This window comes from Cydia strobilella, chromosome 18, assembly GCF_947568885.1.
Source record: "Cydia strobilella chromosome 18, ilCydStro3.1, whole genome shotgun sequence".
NCBI lineage: Eukaryota > Metazoa > Arthropoda > Insecta > Lepidoptera > Tortricidae > Cydia > Cydia strobilella.
In genome coordinates, this window is record NC_086058.1 from 2,048,567 (window position 1) to 2,064,625 (window position 16,059).

Consider the following 16,059-nt stretch of genomic DNA (forward strand, 5'->3'; position numbering starts at 1 on the left):
CCCATGTAAGAGGTGTTACATTTGCAGTTGCAGGCGTCAATAGACTACGGTAACTACTTACCATTAGGCGGGCCGTATGCTTGTTTGCCACCAACGTAGTATATAAAAGAAAGGGTATGTTAAGCTTGACAGGCGTTTATGAATAACGACAGTTTAACTAAGCTTAGCAGTTTCTTGACGTACACGCTAACAATCTTAAAACTGAATACCTAACATAACTAGTATGTATCCAATAAGGCAATATCATAATAAAAAATAACTAGACTTAACAAACATAAATATACATAAAATTGAACAGCTAGTAACTACAGCGACTTACGGGCCAATTCGAACAATGAACTAGATATTAAGTAGATATGAAACAGAAACGATAACGAGATATTTAAGAAAGTGATGTCAAATTTGACATTTCCGCGATTCCGAATGTCCTCTTGAACGATCTCTTTAAGATATTACTTAGACATCCAGTAGATATCTAATGGATAAGGATATCCCAAAACGTCACAATAATTGTAGCGTGAAATGACAATTTGGTTTCTCGAATCGAACTGCAAAAAGATAACTAGTTGATAACAAAACTATAACGAATCTATTAGATCTCGTATTGTTCTCGTATCTAGTAATTATCACGTTATATTGTCTTCTGTTACCGCGATAGTTACTCATGAAATAAAACTATGAGAACGGATTATATCGCGTATATTGAATTTATAATCCCGACGTTTCGAACCCTTTACAGCATTCGTGGTCAACGGGTGACTGAGGAAAAACTACAAACGCCACCACCACCACCACGAACGCTGTAAAGGGTTCGAAACGTCGGGATGTATTATAAATTCAATATACGATCCGTTTTCATAGTTTTATTTCATAATTATCACGTTGTTCGAATTGACCGGTCAAGCAAAACATAAGTCTCTCCGGTACACTGCTAGCTAAACTATACTAGTATGAGTATGGTGCCACCCTGTATATTTTGTGTTATACATCGTGTGTAAGACGCGAACTTATATTATGTGCCGGCAGACTTGTTCAGTCACTAGCTTTTTAATGTAATGACAACAACTTAGGGATGTCACGTAAGTGACTTAAATTTTAAGCCCCAAGAACATACATCATACATAGGAATTATAAAGATACTAATATGCATAATTCAATTTCAATTAGAATAGAATAGTTTTTATTCGTAAACACATAGACAATAGACATACATTAAAAGAACATAGTGAAAATAAAGTGTCACGAAATGGCCCCATCTCACCATGCTGCTGGCGACTTCTAGCGCTGATCTTCCGATGAGACCATCAAATGAGAATCACGGAAGGTAACAGACAAAACGAAAGAAACATAAAATATGGCGAAAAATTAATTACACAGAATTTACACAAACTAATACAAAAAAGATACAATATGACGGGCTGACGGCATAAGAACATAACATTAAGTAGAATAAAATAACACTGATCAACCGATCCGAATTTATTTATTTAAAGGACAAGGTTAGTAACAAAGATTAAAAACTAGGTGTTAGTGTAACAAAAACAGACAGCAGTAAAACAATAACTATCACCTAGTAGCGGTTATGATACACTCAAAATGCCGCATTATAGGTGTGGATAATATACGACTATCTAATTACACAACAAATTAACATAATCACAATATTTTTAAGCCAGTATCATTTCTTACATCTCACTTGCATATTTATTGCCCAAAACTTAGCCAGTAATTCACAAACTTTAATTAAATTTAATAAACCGCGACAACCCTGGCTTGCTGGATTATCGCTAAACCTACAACTTTAGCATTACACGAAGTTTATACAAAAACCCACCTTGCTACTTGGACATAAGGTCTTACTTAGCTGTACGATATTGTGGTAGTGTAGGTAAGCTGGAACCTGTGACCGTCGAGGTGTCTAGTCATAGATGACTACTCGTTAGATCCCTTAAGGCTGATTTAGACGGTGTGAATACTCGCATGCGAGTTTCATTAGACGACGACGAGTTTCGTTTCGTTTTCCTTCAGACGGTGGCAGAGCGCCTAGACGGCCCTTTCCAGCTTCACTGGGATAAGCTGCACAGGGCGTCTAACTGAATCGTTAGTTTTATGATATTAGTGTTAATTTTAGATTTTATTGATTTGAATTTTAATGTTTTCTTTTTTTTTCTAATTTTATTGATGATTGTTGTTTGTGTAAATAGTTGTAATTATGGATCATGTATCTGAAATAAATGAATTTATTATTATTATTACATTGCGGAGTTTGATCGTTCGACTGAATTGGATGTAACTAGATCTAAGGGCCACCCCACACTAGCGTCTTGTCTAGGGGGGGGGGGGGGTGAGCGCTATGGAAAATGGCGTTGTGTCGAGCAGCAGCCATAGAGTTGACTAAACGCCGACGCTTGGGAGACGCTAGTGTGGGCGGCTTCTCTAACTAGCATAAATGACGACTCGCGCTAACCAATTATTTATTACTAGCTTTTGCCCGCGACTTCATCTGCTTGGAGTTAGTAATTTGGGTACCTTATTTTTTATTCATTCTGCTTTTTATCGATTCCCATACAAACTTCCACCCCCCTTTTCACCCCCTTAAAGAATGACTTCTGGGATAAAAACTTCCCTATGTCCTTCCCCGGGCCTCAAACTATCTCTATACCTTTAAACTAAATCGGTTCAGCGGTTTAAGCGTGAAGAGGTAACAGACAGACACACTTTCGCATTTATAATAATAAAGTATGGATAATACTTAATACTTGTTCTGTACTGTTCAGTTGGGTCCACGTTTGAGATTACCTCCCTCCTCCTCCGCCGTTCCCTCATTACTGAGGATCGTGACTTCTTCGAAAAAGTTTCGAAATGGCTTCTCTCCATCGGCCCCTGTCCTCTGCCTCGTGGAGGGTCGTGCTGATCGACATATCCAGGCTTGATGCCAATTAGGGCTCCGGCCACGATTTGAATTCCACTTTCCTTTTTAGACTTACGCAAATAAAATGAATATTAATAAAATTGAGCTCAAGGATAAAAATGAGATGACGTGGGATGACTCATGTGTCTGAACTTGAGCTTACAGAGATTAATATAAATACAACTGAAATGGCTGAGTTCAGTTGTGCGCGGTTAGGTTTTACGGCCCGCCTGGCGGCTTTGAAACATTATTTAACTGTTGACATTTTTACCACGTCGAGCATATTTTTCATAATCAAAGGATTACATGTGCCTACTGTAATGCTGTGTAATTTTTTGAACCAATAAAATAAAAATAAAATTACAGAGTATGTGCGGAAAGAGAAGAGTCATAGTATTGGTTCCCTTAAAATATTCTACGACTTCTCTTCCCGCACAGACTCTATTAATAAATATGAGAGGAAGAAAAGAGAAGATCCAGTCATGTGAACAGTTTTTTGAAGTCGTGTTTTAAAAGCTTCGGTTATTTTACATAATATTCTGGCGCAGCTCTATCTAGTAGTAGCAAGTGATCGTTGTCTGGTACGTACATAATGACGTCACATATAGGTTTAGCCGCAGCGTGTCCTTATGAAGTCTGTTTGTTTTAAGTTTCCAACTTTGCACTTAGGACGAGGGTGGAAATACTTGTCAACGAGCTACGTCAGGTAAATTTTTTATTTACTAGTTTCTCGGCCTTAATTAGTTCTAAGCATGTAATTGAAAACATATATAAAACTGACCTTGTACAATTTTCATCCCCTCAGCTTAGAGAGTAAATTTCCAAAATCCCTTAATTGGAGCTCTACAACATGGGAAGAATATATGTTTTTGTAGTACTAGCGACCCGCCACGGCTTCGCACGGGGTAACAAATGATACCTGAACCTTATCTTATCTTATGGTTTTCGGGGACCCTTGCGCATACGATAATCGATGTTATCAGAGTGTCCCATCTTGGCCAGTTCCTTTGACCCCGTAACGGCCAGTAAGCACCCCTGTTATGATTTGGAGTTGTCTTTTGCTAAGTTTCCAAATCTTTTGCTCCAACCGGAGTCTACTTGCATAAAGAGCTTTGAGTGCTACACCTAAACCTTCCTCGAGAATCACTATTGATAGTTGAAAACCGCATGAAAATCCGTTCAGTAGTTTTTGAGTTTATTCCGAACATACACACGCAAACGCAACGGGGGACTTTGGTTTAAAAGGTGTAGTGATTGTGTACCACAAAGTCAACAGACCTATTCTATAGACTATTGTGAAACAATGCCAATGTCAATTTAAAATTTGAATATCTCCGCAATATTATCGTATAAACAATAAGATTAAAATATTAGATTTTTAATTATTTGTTTTATACATAAGTTTCAAATCTCAAAGTCCTGACATCGATGGTTTAAGGGGCCCACTAACTACCAGTCCGCCGGACGATATCGGCCTGTCAGTTAAAACAAAAATTTTACAGTTCCGAACAACTGACAGGCCGAAATCGTCCGGCGGACTGATAGTCGGTGCCCCTTTAGGTTGTGATTTGTCTGTCAGTGTCTAGGTACTTAACGGGACTGTTTTATTTAGGTATACATCGTAAAACTACCAAATTATAGTCCAGTAATATAACAACTATGGTGAACAAGTTCAATACGAAATAAAGTAGCAATTAATATCAATCTTTTTTTTTGTTGTTGCCTGAGTTTTTCTTCGTTTTATCAAAATATTTTGTTGCTGCGACATTCAAATAATTTGTAATTTACACTTGAAAAAAGATACTTATTCGAGTTAATTGCCCGTTATTGATTTTAGTCGCAAAAATGTAAAATTGGTAGATTTAGTCGATGACATTGTACATCTTTTGATACATAATAGAAATAACAAGTACTGGTTTCTATTAGCACATCTTCTCATCTTGCCGTTATACAGATCAATTTTTTGAAAACAGACTTGGTAAATTAGTAATGATTTTTTTCTGATGGACGTTTAGGTAAATGCGCGTAAAGCACTGATTTTGTCGCTCTTATTTGTAAATCTCGTAAAGTTTGGATGGCTAAAAATGGTAATTTTGTACTCCACCTTTTACAGAGACTACATTTTTATTATTATGACTTTGAAGTAGTGTAAATGAAAGTTAGACGAAATCAATTAACTCCAGAAATTACTGTAAAACAAGTGACAATTTCTCTGAAAATCGACTTAATTATACAACATTTGCTGAAACTATTCTTATACATCAATTTGTATAATTTACCACCATAATTTTTTGACGACTAAATCTATCAATTTTACATTTTTTCTCCAAAATCGTTACCGGGCTCTTAATTTTGTACATATCTTTTGGCCTATGGATAGTTGGGTGGTTATACGTTATTGGAATTGAAAACACAAGATTTTCACTGATAGACGGAGGACCGAACAACATTGATATAAACACACATACCTAATAGAAAAATAACCGATTTGCAAGACCGAAGTGATCCCATAAGTGTTCCGTGAACAAAGTTTTGTACAGAACACTAACAATAACCCCTTTCTTCAGTCGGGACACCTTGAAGTCTCAAACACTTCAGTCTAGAGAGGCTTTTGTTAATTAGATATCACGTTGGCAACTATTGATTAGGTGGATGTATTTCGTAACAACCAACATTTCGGTACAAACGTGTTATTGAAGTCCCCCTCCTCTCACTTCTATGTACCATGTTGAAGTTACGAGTACAAACTAGACTGTTAATTAAATTAATTGTTGTTCGCATAAAAGTCACACGAACCCGCCGCCAAAAAGCCGCTTCCATACAGTTAAAGTTAGGCCATTCAGGTTGCTAAAAAATGTTGTATCTACAACAGAAAATAGAGCTAGTAAAAGTTTCTTTGTATTTCATTTTCTAGCAACGATTACTAGTATTAGACTAACAGGCCAATTCGAACAATGATCTAGATATCCACTAGATATGAAACAGAAACGATAACGAGATATATAAGAAAGTCATGTCAAATTTGACATTTCCGCGATTCCGAATGACTTCTTGAACGATATCTTTAAGATTACTTAGACATCCAATGGATATCTAATGGATATCCCAAAACGTCACAATAATTGTAGCGTGAAATGACAATTGGTTTCTCGAATCGAACTGCAAAAGATAACTAGTTGAGAACTTAACTAAATATAACATATCTATTGGATCTCGTATTGTTTTCGTATCTAGTAACGTTGTTCGAATTGTCCGGACAGACTAGCGACTCGCCCGGCTTCGTTCGGTTAGAACCTTAACAAATTATACATCTAAACCTTCCTCAATAATCACTATATTGATAGGAAAAACCCCATGAAAATCCGTTCAGTAGTTCACGAGTTTATCGCGAACATACATACATACAAACGGACAGACGCGGCCGGGGACTTTGTTTTATTAGGTGTAATGATATATGTTGCTTGAATGTACTTGTCAAATTTCATGTTATTTTAGAATGTCTTTTTACAACAAAAGAGTAACTTCGATTGTACAGTCACCAGCACAAGTTGCTACGCGGGCGAGGTGTTCAAAATGATCTTGACACGACTTTATTGTTAAGAGATTAAGAGCGTGTCAAGGTAATTTTGAACACCTCGCCCGCTTAGCAACTTCTGCTGCTGACTGTATGACGGCTGCTAGGTTGTGATTCTTAATTTCGTTACCAACAAGTTAACTTTGAACTTTGAAGTGGTATGTCATAGGTACCTATATTTTTCAAATCATGAGTTTTTTTTATACTACGTCGGTGGCAAACAAGCATACGGCCCGCCTGATGTTAAGCAGTCTCCGTAGCCTATGTACGCCTGCAACTCCAAAGGAGTTACATGCGCGTTGCCGACCCTAACACTCCTCTCCCTCGTTGAGCTCACACATGAGAGTGACACATTTGATGATGATGATAAGTAGCACATTTTTTTCAATCTCACGGTGTATTTTTTTAAAGTTTTTTTTTTTATTTATACCTATTATACAGCAGGTAGGTAACGCAAGTGAATGATGAGATGACGGGTGACAGAAAGGTATGGAAGAAAAAGACATGCTGCGCCGACCCCAAGTGAATGGGACAAGGGCAAGCGAATGATGATACAGCAGGTAGGTATATGCAGAATGTTTTGAATATTTGTGCAGTACCTATACATATGTGGGCGTAAACATAGCTTAAGGCCATAAAATAAAAATAACAGTATATCCTAATACAGGCTCACCATAAACGAAAAACATCAAAAAATGCATTACGTACGCAAATTACGAGTATGTGTCCATGCAATTCACATTATACTTCAATCTTCATGATCAGTCAGTTTAAAACCTTAAAACAATATACTTTAAAGTCAAATTTTGTTTGTCTATTGTTCAATGGAATTAGCTTGGTGGATGGACACTGACATAAAGGGAGTAAAAAGCCATGTTTAAGTAATAAAAATTGACATAAACTGGCCACGAAACTGGAAATTATCGCCCTTTAGGATTTAACTGTTGTTAGTATGTCAAAGGGAAATGATGATGTAACCCGTTAATGGCGCCATAGAGAAATAACTAAGCTTAGATTGCTCACTCCATACATGCTAGCGCAGGGGTCACCAAATGGCGGACCGCGGTCTGGAACCGGACCGCCGTATTTTATTTTTCTCCTCACTAGCTCGGAAAGCCGTCTTTTATCCTTTAAAACAAGCGGGGAAAAACGCATTTTATCCACTAGTGGGGAAAGTAATTTGACCTTGGATGGAGCGTGTTTAAGTAGCTTGACAGATAACAAAACGTAAAACGCTCATAATAATGGTTCGTTCGATATTAATTATCATTAAATAAATGGTTTGATAATCTAATAAAAAATACCAGATTTAGCTTTATTTAATGATTTTAAATCATAAACCTTAAAATTCCATAATAAACGTTTGTTTTTTAATAATTATGTTAAATATAATTCTGAACGCACAAGTTAAGTCGATGCAATTTCAAAACGCATCATTGACATTTATACGTCAGAAATGTCAACATTGTCAACAAAAAATTTACTTAAAAACTTCTTACGTAAAAGTACAGAATGTCCAGAGTTTTTTGTTATAATATCGTAAAAAAATTAGTGATTCCAGTTGATGAAGATGATCTAACGCCTGTGGATGTTGCACTTTCCTCGCTATAGTGAGGTGAAAAGTTTTGTGTTACACACGGGTGCAAATGTATTTTACTTCTCGTGTGTTGAAACACTGGCTACGCTCAAGATTCTATTTTAGAACCACTCGCTTCGCTCGTGGTTCACCTATAGAATCCTTTCGCTTGCTCGTGTTTCAATTCTACACTCGCGGGTAAAATACAACTTTGCACCCTTGTATAACAAATAACTATTTTGCTTCACTACATAGTATAAAACAAACCACTAGAGATGAAACAGGAACGATAACGAGATATTTAAGAAAGTCATGTCAAATTTGACATTTCCGCGATTCCGAATGTCCTCTTGAACGATCTCTTTAAGATATTACTTAGACATCCAATGGATATCAGATTCTAATGGATATCCCAAAACGTCACAATAATTGTAGCATGAAACTCGAATCAAACAGCAAAAAATAACTAGTTGAGAACGAAACTATAACGTATCTATTAGATCTCGTATTGTTCTCGTATCTAGTAATTATCACGTTCGAATTGACCGGTAAGTCGCATCCTGCTGTCTGTCTGTCCCTATGTATGCTTAAATCTTTAAAACTACGCAAAATTTTGATGCGTTTTTTTTTAATAGATAGAGTGATTCAAGAGGAAGGTTTATGTGTATAATGTCTTAGTAATAGGGTCCCGTTTTTACCCTTTGGGTACGGAACCCTAATAACTCCTCGATCAGCCACTCGGCAACTCTTGCAACTAATTACGTGCATCCCAAGTATTCAAAGAAAAACCTAAACTTTTATAGGCTATTGAAGTTGAACGAGTCTGGATGATTAAAGATTGTTTCACGCGCCTCGGCACTCGAGAAATTTTCTTAGGCATTTTTCGCATAAAATATTTTAAGACCCAACCGCCAACCGGGGTGAATAGACGGCGGGGTGAAATAAAAAATAGTTTTTCGCACGGCTAAGTTGGTAAAACCTTCTTGAAACCCTCAATATCGAATAGTAAACCCAACGATCAATATCAAAACACCTCGCTACACTCGTGGTTTAATTTGGTATCTTTTGGTTTCTACGTTATCAATAACGTAGAAACCAATATTAGTACGAGGGGCTTAACAACAACTTTGCCCCTTGTATAACAAATAACTATTCTTTTGTTTCTTTCCATAATCGATGTTTCTTCTAAACACAGACCGTAGGTAGGTATCTCTTATAATTCCAGTTTTCTCCTCCCTATCAATTTTTAGGGTTCCGTACCGTACGTAAGGGTAAAAACGGGACCCTATTACTAAGACTCCACTGTCCGTCTGTCCGTTTATCCGTCTGTCCGTCTGTCCGTCCGTCTGTCCGTCTGTCCGTCTGTCTGTCACCAGGCTGTATCTCACGAACCGTGATAGCTAGACAGTTGAAATTTTCACAGATGATGTATTTCTGTTGCCGCTATAACAACAAATACTAAAAACAGAATAAAATTAATATTTAAGTGGGGCTCCCATACAACAAACGTGATTTTATAGCAGTTTTTTGCTTAATGGTACGGAACCCTTCGTGCGCGAGTCCGACTCACACTTGGCCGGTTTTTTATTGAACTTATTTCAGGAATCACCCATCGCTATATTCGATATCAGCTTATCAGTCTACCGTCTCCAAAACTCCGTATTTCCGAACGCGCTAAAAACATTCGTTGTTTGTAATTCCCGATATCTTTACACTAAATCGGTCATTCCGTTGCCTACGGGGGGCACTGCCATTTCATACCGCTTTAATTCTAAAAAGACCTAACTTGCCCTTAAAACTAAGTGACATAAGTCGTTTTGGGGTGAATAGGGTGAAATGTAGGGCGAAAAAACAGGCGCTTTCCATCACTGGGTGAATATTGCGATGTCAACGCTTTGGCTAAATGATTTTATGTGTTGGATTGGAAAACACTCTTCATGGTTCGGTGACAAGCGGATATATTATGCGGTGTAGGGTAAGTGTTACTATTTTTAGGAAATTGTCGATTGAAAAGAATATTACCTATTTGTTATTATATATCTTGTTATATCGTATCTAATATCTATTTAGATCACGGACCAAACTACGGTCAAAGAAATGCAGCTATCATGGCGCAGTTAGCAAACAGTTGCTTTAAAGCAGGGTGGTCCTTGGTTCGATCCCTGTGCTGAAACAACCACGGTCAATGTTAGAGTATCTTAAAAGCTACCGATTTAATTAATGGTTTCGAAAAAATCACGGAAATCTAACTAGGCGGGCGGCGCGGGCAGTGCACGACGTACAACCGCCGCGGACACTCGTGCCTGAGGAAGGATTCCCAAAGAATCCGAAACATGTCGCCAAAAGCGACTAAAAATAATAATGAGTAAAAACCGTACTGATCTAAATATTTTGAAATCTAACTCTTTACATTACATAAACATTAATGGTATATTAGTACCTAAGGCAGTAAAAAATGCCTCTGATCCCATGTAATCGGCAAACATGTGATCTGAGGCTTTCTTATTTACTGGCAGAGGTGTATGCGTATATTTTTCTGTTCGACGGAGCCGAAAAACGGCAACTCCGTTTAGCGCAGCGAGCCGAAAGATAATATTTTCTGAACGTAGAACAGAAAACATTTTTCAACCAAATCCGGTTAATAGGTATATACTAAATAGATTTTAGTCTTTTATTCGTTTTTTAGGGTTCCATAATCAACTAATTTCGTTTCGCCCGGTTTTTAGGGTTCCGTACCCAAAGGGTAAAAACGGGATCCTATTACTAAGACTCCGCTGTCCGTCTGTCCGTCTGTCCGTCTGGCCGTCTGTCCGTCTGACCGTCTGTCTGTCTGTCTGTCACCAGGCTGTATCTCATGAACCGTGATAGCTAGGCAGTTCAAATTTTCACAGATGATGTATTTCTGTTGCCACTATAACAACAAATACTAAAAAGTACGGAACCCTCGGTGCGCGAATCCGACTCGCACTTGGCCGGTTTTTTAAAGTCACATCAATCAAGTTACAAAAAGTGTCTTCTTAGAGCATGGTAGATATTTTTAAATGCAAACTGTCGGATTGGAACATATCTTTGTAAAAATGTAGCGTCCAACCGAAAACGGATTTGCCGAAACCTAAACCGAAGCTTCGGTTAGACGTATAAAACTAACGGGAGTGGCAGGTTCTTTTCACAGCTTGGTACGCACCAATATTTGATACGCTACTATTGGTGCTTACTGTACACACTTACTTTGACTACTTTCTTCTTCTTTAGGTGTCATATTCTCTACGGATGGCGGCTACCTCAGTCTCCAACTCTTCTCGAGCGTCGATTTCCATCCAACTCCTAAGGTTATCCATCCAAGTGGTTTTTCTTTTCCTTCTGCCCCTTTTCCCTTCGATTTTTCCTTCTATTATCCCTTTAACAATATTACATTTGTCATGTTTGTATACATGTCCAAAGTAAGCGGTTTTTCTTTTCATTATTGTAAGTACTAACTCTTTTTTCTTTTTCATTCTTTTTAGTACTTCTTGATTGGTAACAAACGGCGCGATTCGGGAAATGAATGAGAGATTAGAGGTCCACGCCGCGCCGGCGTGCCGCCGCCGACCAACCTCAGCGCGACGCCGCCGCCGCCGGGTCGTTCAAAATTTCGCGCCGACCTCGAAATTCGAATAAATATGATGACCAAACCGACCAAAACAAACAATGCGCTTTCGCCATTCCGTGCGCTAGCGACTGGTCGCTGCATGCATCACTCCGATTCACTCCCGCCCGCTCCACTGACCCCCATCCCCACCGCATCATCTATCCATCACGCCGCGTGAGTGAAGTGAACGAACGAACGCTGGCTCACTCACTTCATTGCAGTGCTTGGCTTGACTAGTTATTTATGTGATAGTCAGCAAACGAGCAGACGAGCCGGCTGATGGGAAGCAGTCATCATCGCCCATGGACATAAGCAACATCACAGGAGCCATTAAGCATTGCCGACCCTTGAGAACCCTAAATACCCGCTTCTTGAAGAATCCCATGTCGAAGCGCAAAGGAAATACCTCAGGAGGCAACTCATTCCACATACTGCACGATCTGGGAAGAAACGAGCGAGATGCCCGCTTATTCTTGGTGTGCCATGTATCTAAGAAGTGAGGATGAGTTTTGCTCCTTTGGCGGGAGGTGCGGTGATAGAAACGAGACGATGGCACCAGATCAAAAAGTTCTTCGGAACATTCCCCATTGTACAGACGAACATGCAAAGAGAGCCAACGTCTCTCCGAAGACTAAAGAGGCTCTAAGCCGTCAGTAAGTTCGGGATCGCCGACAATACGAACTGTCCGCCGTTGGATGGAGTCAAGGGGAAGGAGCTGGTATTGTGGAGCGCCAGACCAGAGATGAGAACAGTACTCAATATGAGGTCGAACCTGCACTTTATATAACAAAAGTCGGTGACCCGGTGTGAAGTACTGTTTGGCTCTGTTAAGCACCCCAAGCTTTTTGGAGGCCAGTTTGGCTTTTTGTTCCAGATGACTACGAAACTGGACTTCGTTCGTAATGTCGACACTAAGTATCGCGATACTTTTAGCGGTGGTAAGGGGAATGCCCTGAAACTTTGGCGCCGTGACAAATGGGGTTTTTTTGGCGGAAAACGCGCAGACTTGTGTCTTACTAGGGTTGAACTGGACGAGGTTACGTCTACCCCATTCGGAGATCTATTCAAGGGACGTCTCGATCTCAGACACAAGTCGCATCCTGCACTCCGACACCTGCTCAGGGGGCGTTTGCGCGACCTGTATAACAGCTATCACCAGTGCTGTCATCCGCATAGCAATGAATACTGTTAGTAAATAACATATCATTGATATGCAGAAGGAACAAGGTAGGCGATATTGTATTGGGAACAAAAAAAAATGTTTCCTTAGCTTGCAGGGTTGGCGCGGTCACTTTTAAGCATTCCAGCTACAAGTACACCCAGTGAAAGGGTGTTTTCTGTAGCTGGGATGGTTTTGACTGCTAAGCGATCGCGCTTAAATCCGGCAAAGGTGAACAAAATATTTTTTATTTACGATAATTACAACCACTGTAGCTGTACTGTAATCAATTTTTAGTCAGTGATTGGAGATAAGAAATAAATGTTTATTCCTAGCATAGTTATGTTTTTTAAATTATTCCTTCTAAAAAATGTCCTCACGCCGGCGACGCCGCGCCGCCGCCGGGTTTTTTGGCTGCGGCGTGGATCTCTATGAGAGATTCAATAGATATTAAATAGTAAAGATATGTGACGTTCCACGGCAAAAGGTACCTTATGGCGGCTGGCGCTTACGTCGTATAGCGCCATCCAATAATAATTGGAGCGGCGTTAATAAGAGCGTAAGCGCCAACCGCCATAAAGTACCTTTACCCATGGGACGTCACTATTTTATATCTAGTGAATCTTTAATTCATTTCTCGAATCGCGCCGTTTGTCTCGCCAAGATATCTTAAGCATGCGTCTGTATAATTACATCTCAAAAGCATCAAGTTTATTGAGCATTTTTTCAGAAAGTCCAAGTTTTCTAATCAAATTGGTATAATATTTAACGAATCTGAATACGCTGCCAGGTGAAGCAGCCAGGTATTAGCGCGCACCTAGGTACTTATGGGATTATGTATTCGGCAAACGGCTTTGGCTGCGGTGCGGGGGACGGGCGGGAGATTTTCATTTATTTAAAGTTACTTTTAAATACGCATGCAGTTACACGTTAAGATCTCGAACTCAAAAAGTCTAACTCATTTGTAATATTGGTAGGGATCCTTAAAACATCACTCTTAAATGGCTCGTAATACCTAAGTAATGAGTTTTTATAATAAATTTGACGATTTCTACAGTGCTATCGGCGGCATGCATGCGCAGCGTGATGTTGATGTTGCTGCCCAGAATTTTGACATATACGAAATACGCTTCAATACTGCAGTAACCCTGGTGCAGTCTGATCTGAATCCGCACTGTAACTTTAGCCTGCCCGCGAACTTCGGAAAATCTTAATTATCGTCTTTATCGCTCTCACGTTTTTCAGGTACCAGTTCTCGGGAGGTTCCTTGTACAATATAACAGATCGCTGCCTTCCGTGCCTTGTGTCAAAACCCTTCAGTTCGTCGCAGAAGATACTGGTTCGGTCCCAGCCCCTGAGGTCTTAGTCACGTTTCTTTCATACCTAACTATACTATGACATTTATGGGTTGGTTGGCTTAGCAACCTCAAGGCTACACTCTGATTGCTGAATGTATATATTATGCCATACGATTAAATAAACAGTTAACTCCTAACTCCTGTGACTTGCGTCCAAGCCCCAAAAGCAGCGGTAGTTTGCGGCGGCTCTCCATTTCTGCGGTTTTTCTATGAGGTGGATGTAAATAGGATGCTCAGTTGGTTGTCTTTCGTTATGCGCTTAATGGGAACGTATATATACATCGTGGCTTGCCAGAGAGAAAGTTGCGAGTAGACTCTCTTCTTCGTAAAGCTCACAGCGAGAATTGGTAGCAATAAGATTTTTAAATTCGTTTTTAGGGTTTCGTAAAACCGGGACCCTATTACTAAGACTCCGCTGTCCATCTGTCCGTCTGTCCGTCTGTCTGTCTGTCTGTCTGTCACCAGGCTGTATCTCATGAACCGTGATAGCACTGATAGCTAGACAGTTGAAATTTTCACAGATGATGTATTTCTGTTGCCGCTATAACAACAAATAGTAAAAAGTACGGAACCCTCGGTGCGCCTTTTCCTTGGTTAAAAAACTGTTATTACTGTTACTGTTACTGTGTTGTTACTGTTATTGTACTGCCTTAAGAACTTTCCGTCATTATGTTGCTCATCAAACTTGAACTTTGTCAATCTATAGCACCCCGAGGTGACGTGCTTAACTTCATGCGGGACGGGATAGTGCGTGGCCATGCTGTATGAAATACTATTATTTATTCTGTGGTGCAACAAAGTTGTCCTGGGTCCTTTAGAAAACTAGTTTAAATTTGGAGCTTATTCCACGGGAATACGGTAAACAGTACAGAGTTTTAAAATGGCTGTTACTCATGATATATATTTGGCGGTTACTAATGTTACGCGTGATGAAGCAAAACGCAGACCAAGATTTAGAAACTACTTGTTTACATTAGCTTTGCCATACTTAATGAAGAGTACGTCGCATGTGCTCTTACGAGCGAGGCGTCAAATTACAGAATTTTTGTGTCACATATAGGTATGTCTTATTTTGCAAGCTTTTATTTAACTTGCATTGTTTGTTTGTTCGGGTCAAATCTTGCAAGCGAAATTATACCCAATTCCCACTTATCGATTGAGCTAAAACTTCACATATGTAAGTTGGGTGACACTGCAATATTATGGTACCATCTAGTTGATCAACTAGATGATCTGATGCCATCATCAGATCATTATCACCTCTTGTGTCCATACACAGGAGGTGATAATTTCAATTTCATTTTATTCAGAGAGCAACTGAGATCATTATTGTTAGGTTAGGTTAGATAGATGTAACTCCGTAATAGATGGATACAGTCTAAGAAAAAAAAGGGGCCTCGAAAATCACGAAAATTTGATTCTCAATCAGATGGCGCTACTACCTTTGGCCTACTCTCGTATAGAGGGCGTTGACGGTTTCGTTTTTTATTTAACAATTTTAACGCATATCAGTGAAAGAAAATCAAAATCATATAAAAATAATTAATGCATATAAAAAAATCGTTTATTCATATTTAAATACATTTTATAGTATTTTTATAAATCTTCATTTTTAGTTTTAAAGTGTGTCAATAGATGGCAGTGAATTTACTGTGGTTACAAAATTTACTATGACAGTACCGCTCTATCCTATTATATTCTCTTTGGTACTATACGACGACTGTCATAATGATAAAACAACATAACCTAATTGTGGTTTGAACAAGTTTGGGAACAAATCAAATTATTTTATTAAATATTTTTGATTTGTGTTTTTTTTTAAGTCCTTTACCACTGGAGGGCTTCGTCAATTT

The 16,059-nt window shown here is 39.0% G+C and overlaps 1 long non-coding RNA gene across 3 annotated transcripts in view; it reads left to right on the forward strand.

Moving 5' to 3' along the window:
• LOC134749493 (uncharacterized) overlaps positions 1–16,059 on the forward strand; it is a 124,261-nt gene that overhangs the window by 17,768 nt on the left and 90,434 nt on the right. The window lies entirely within an intron of this gene.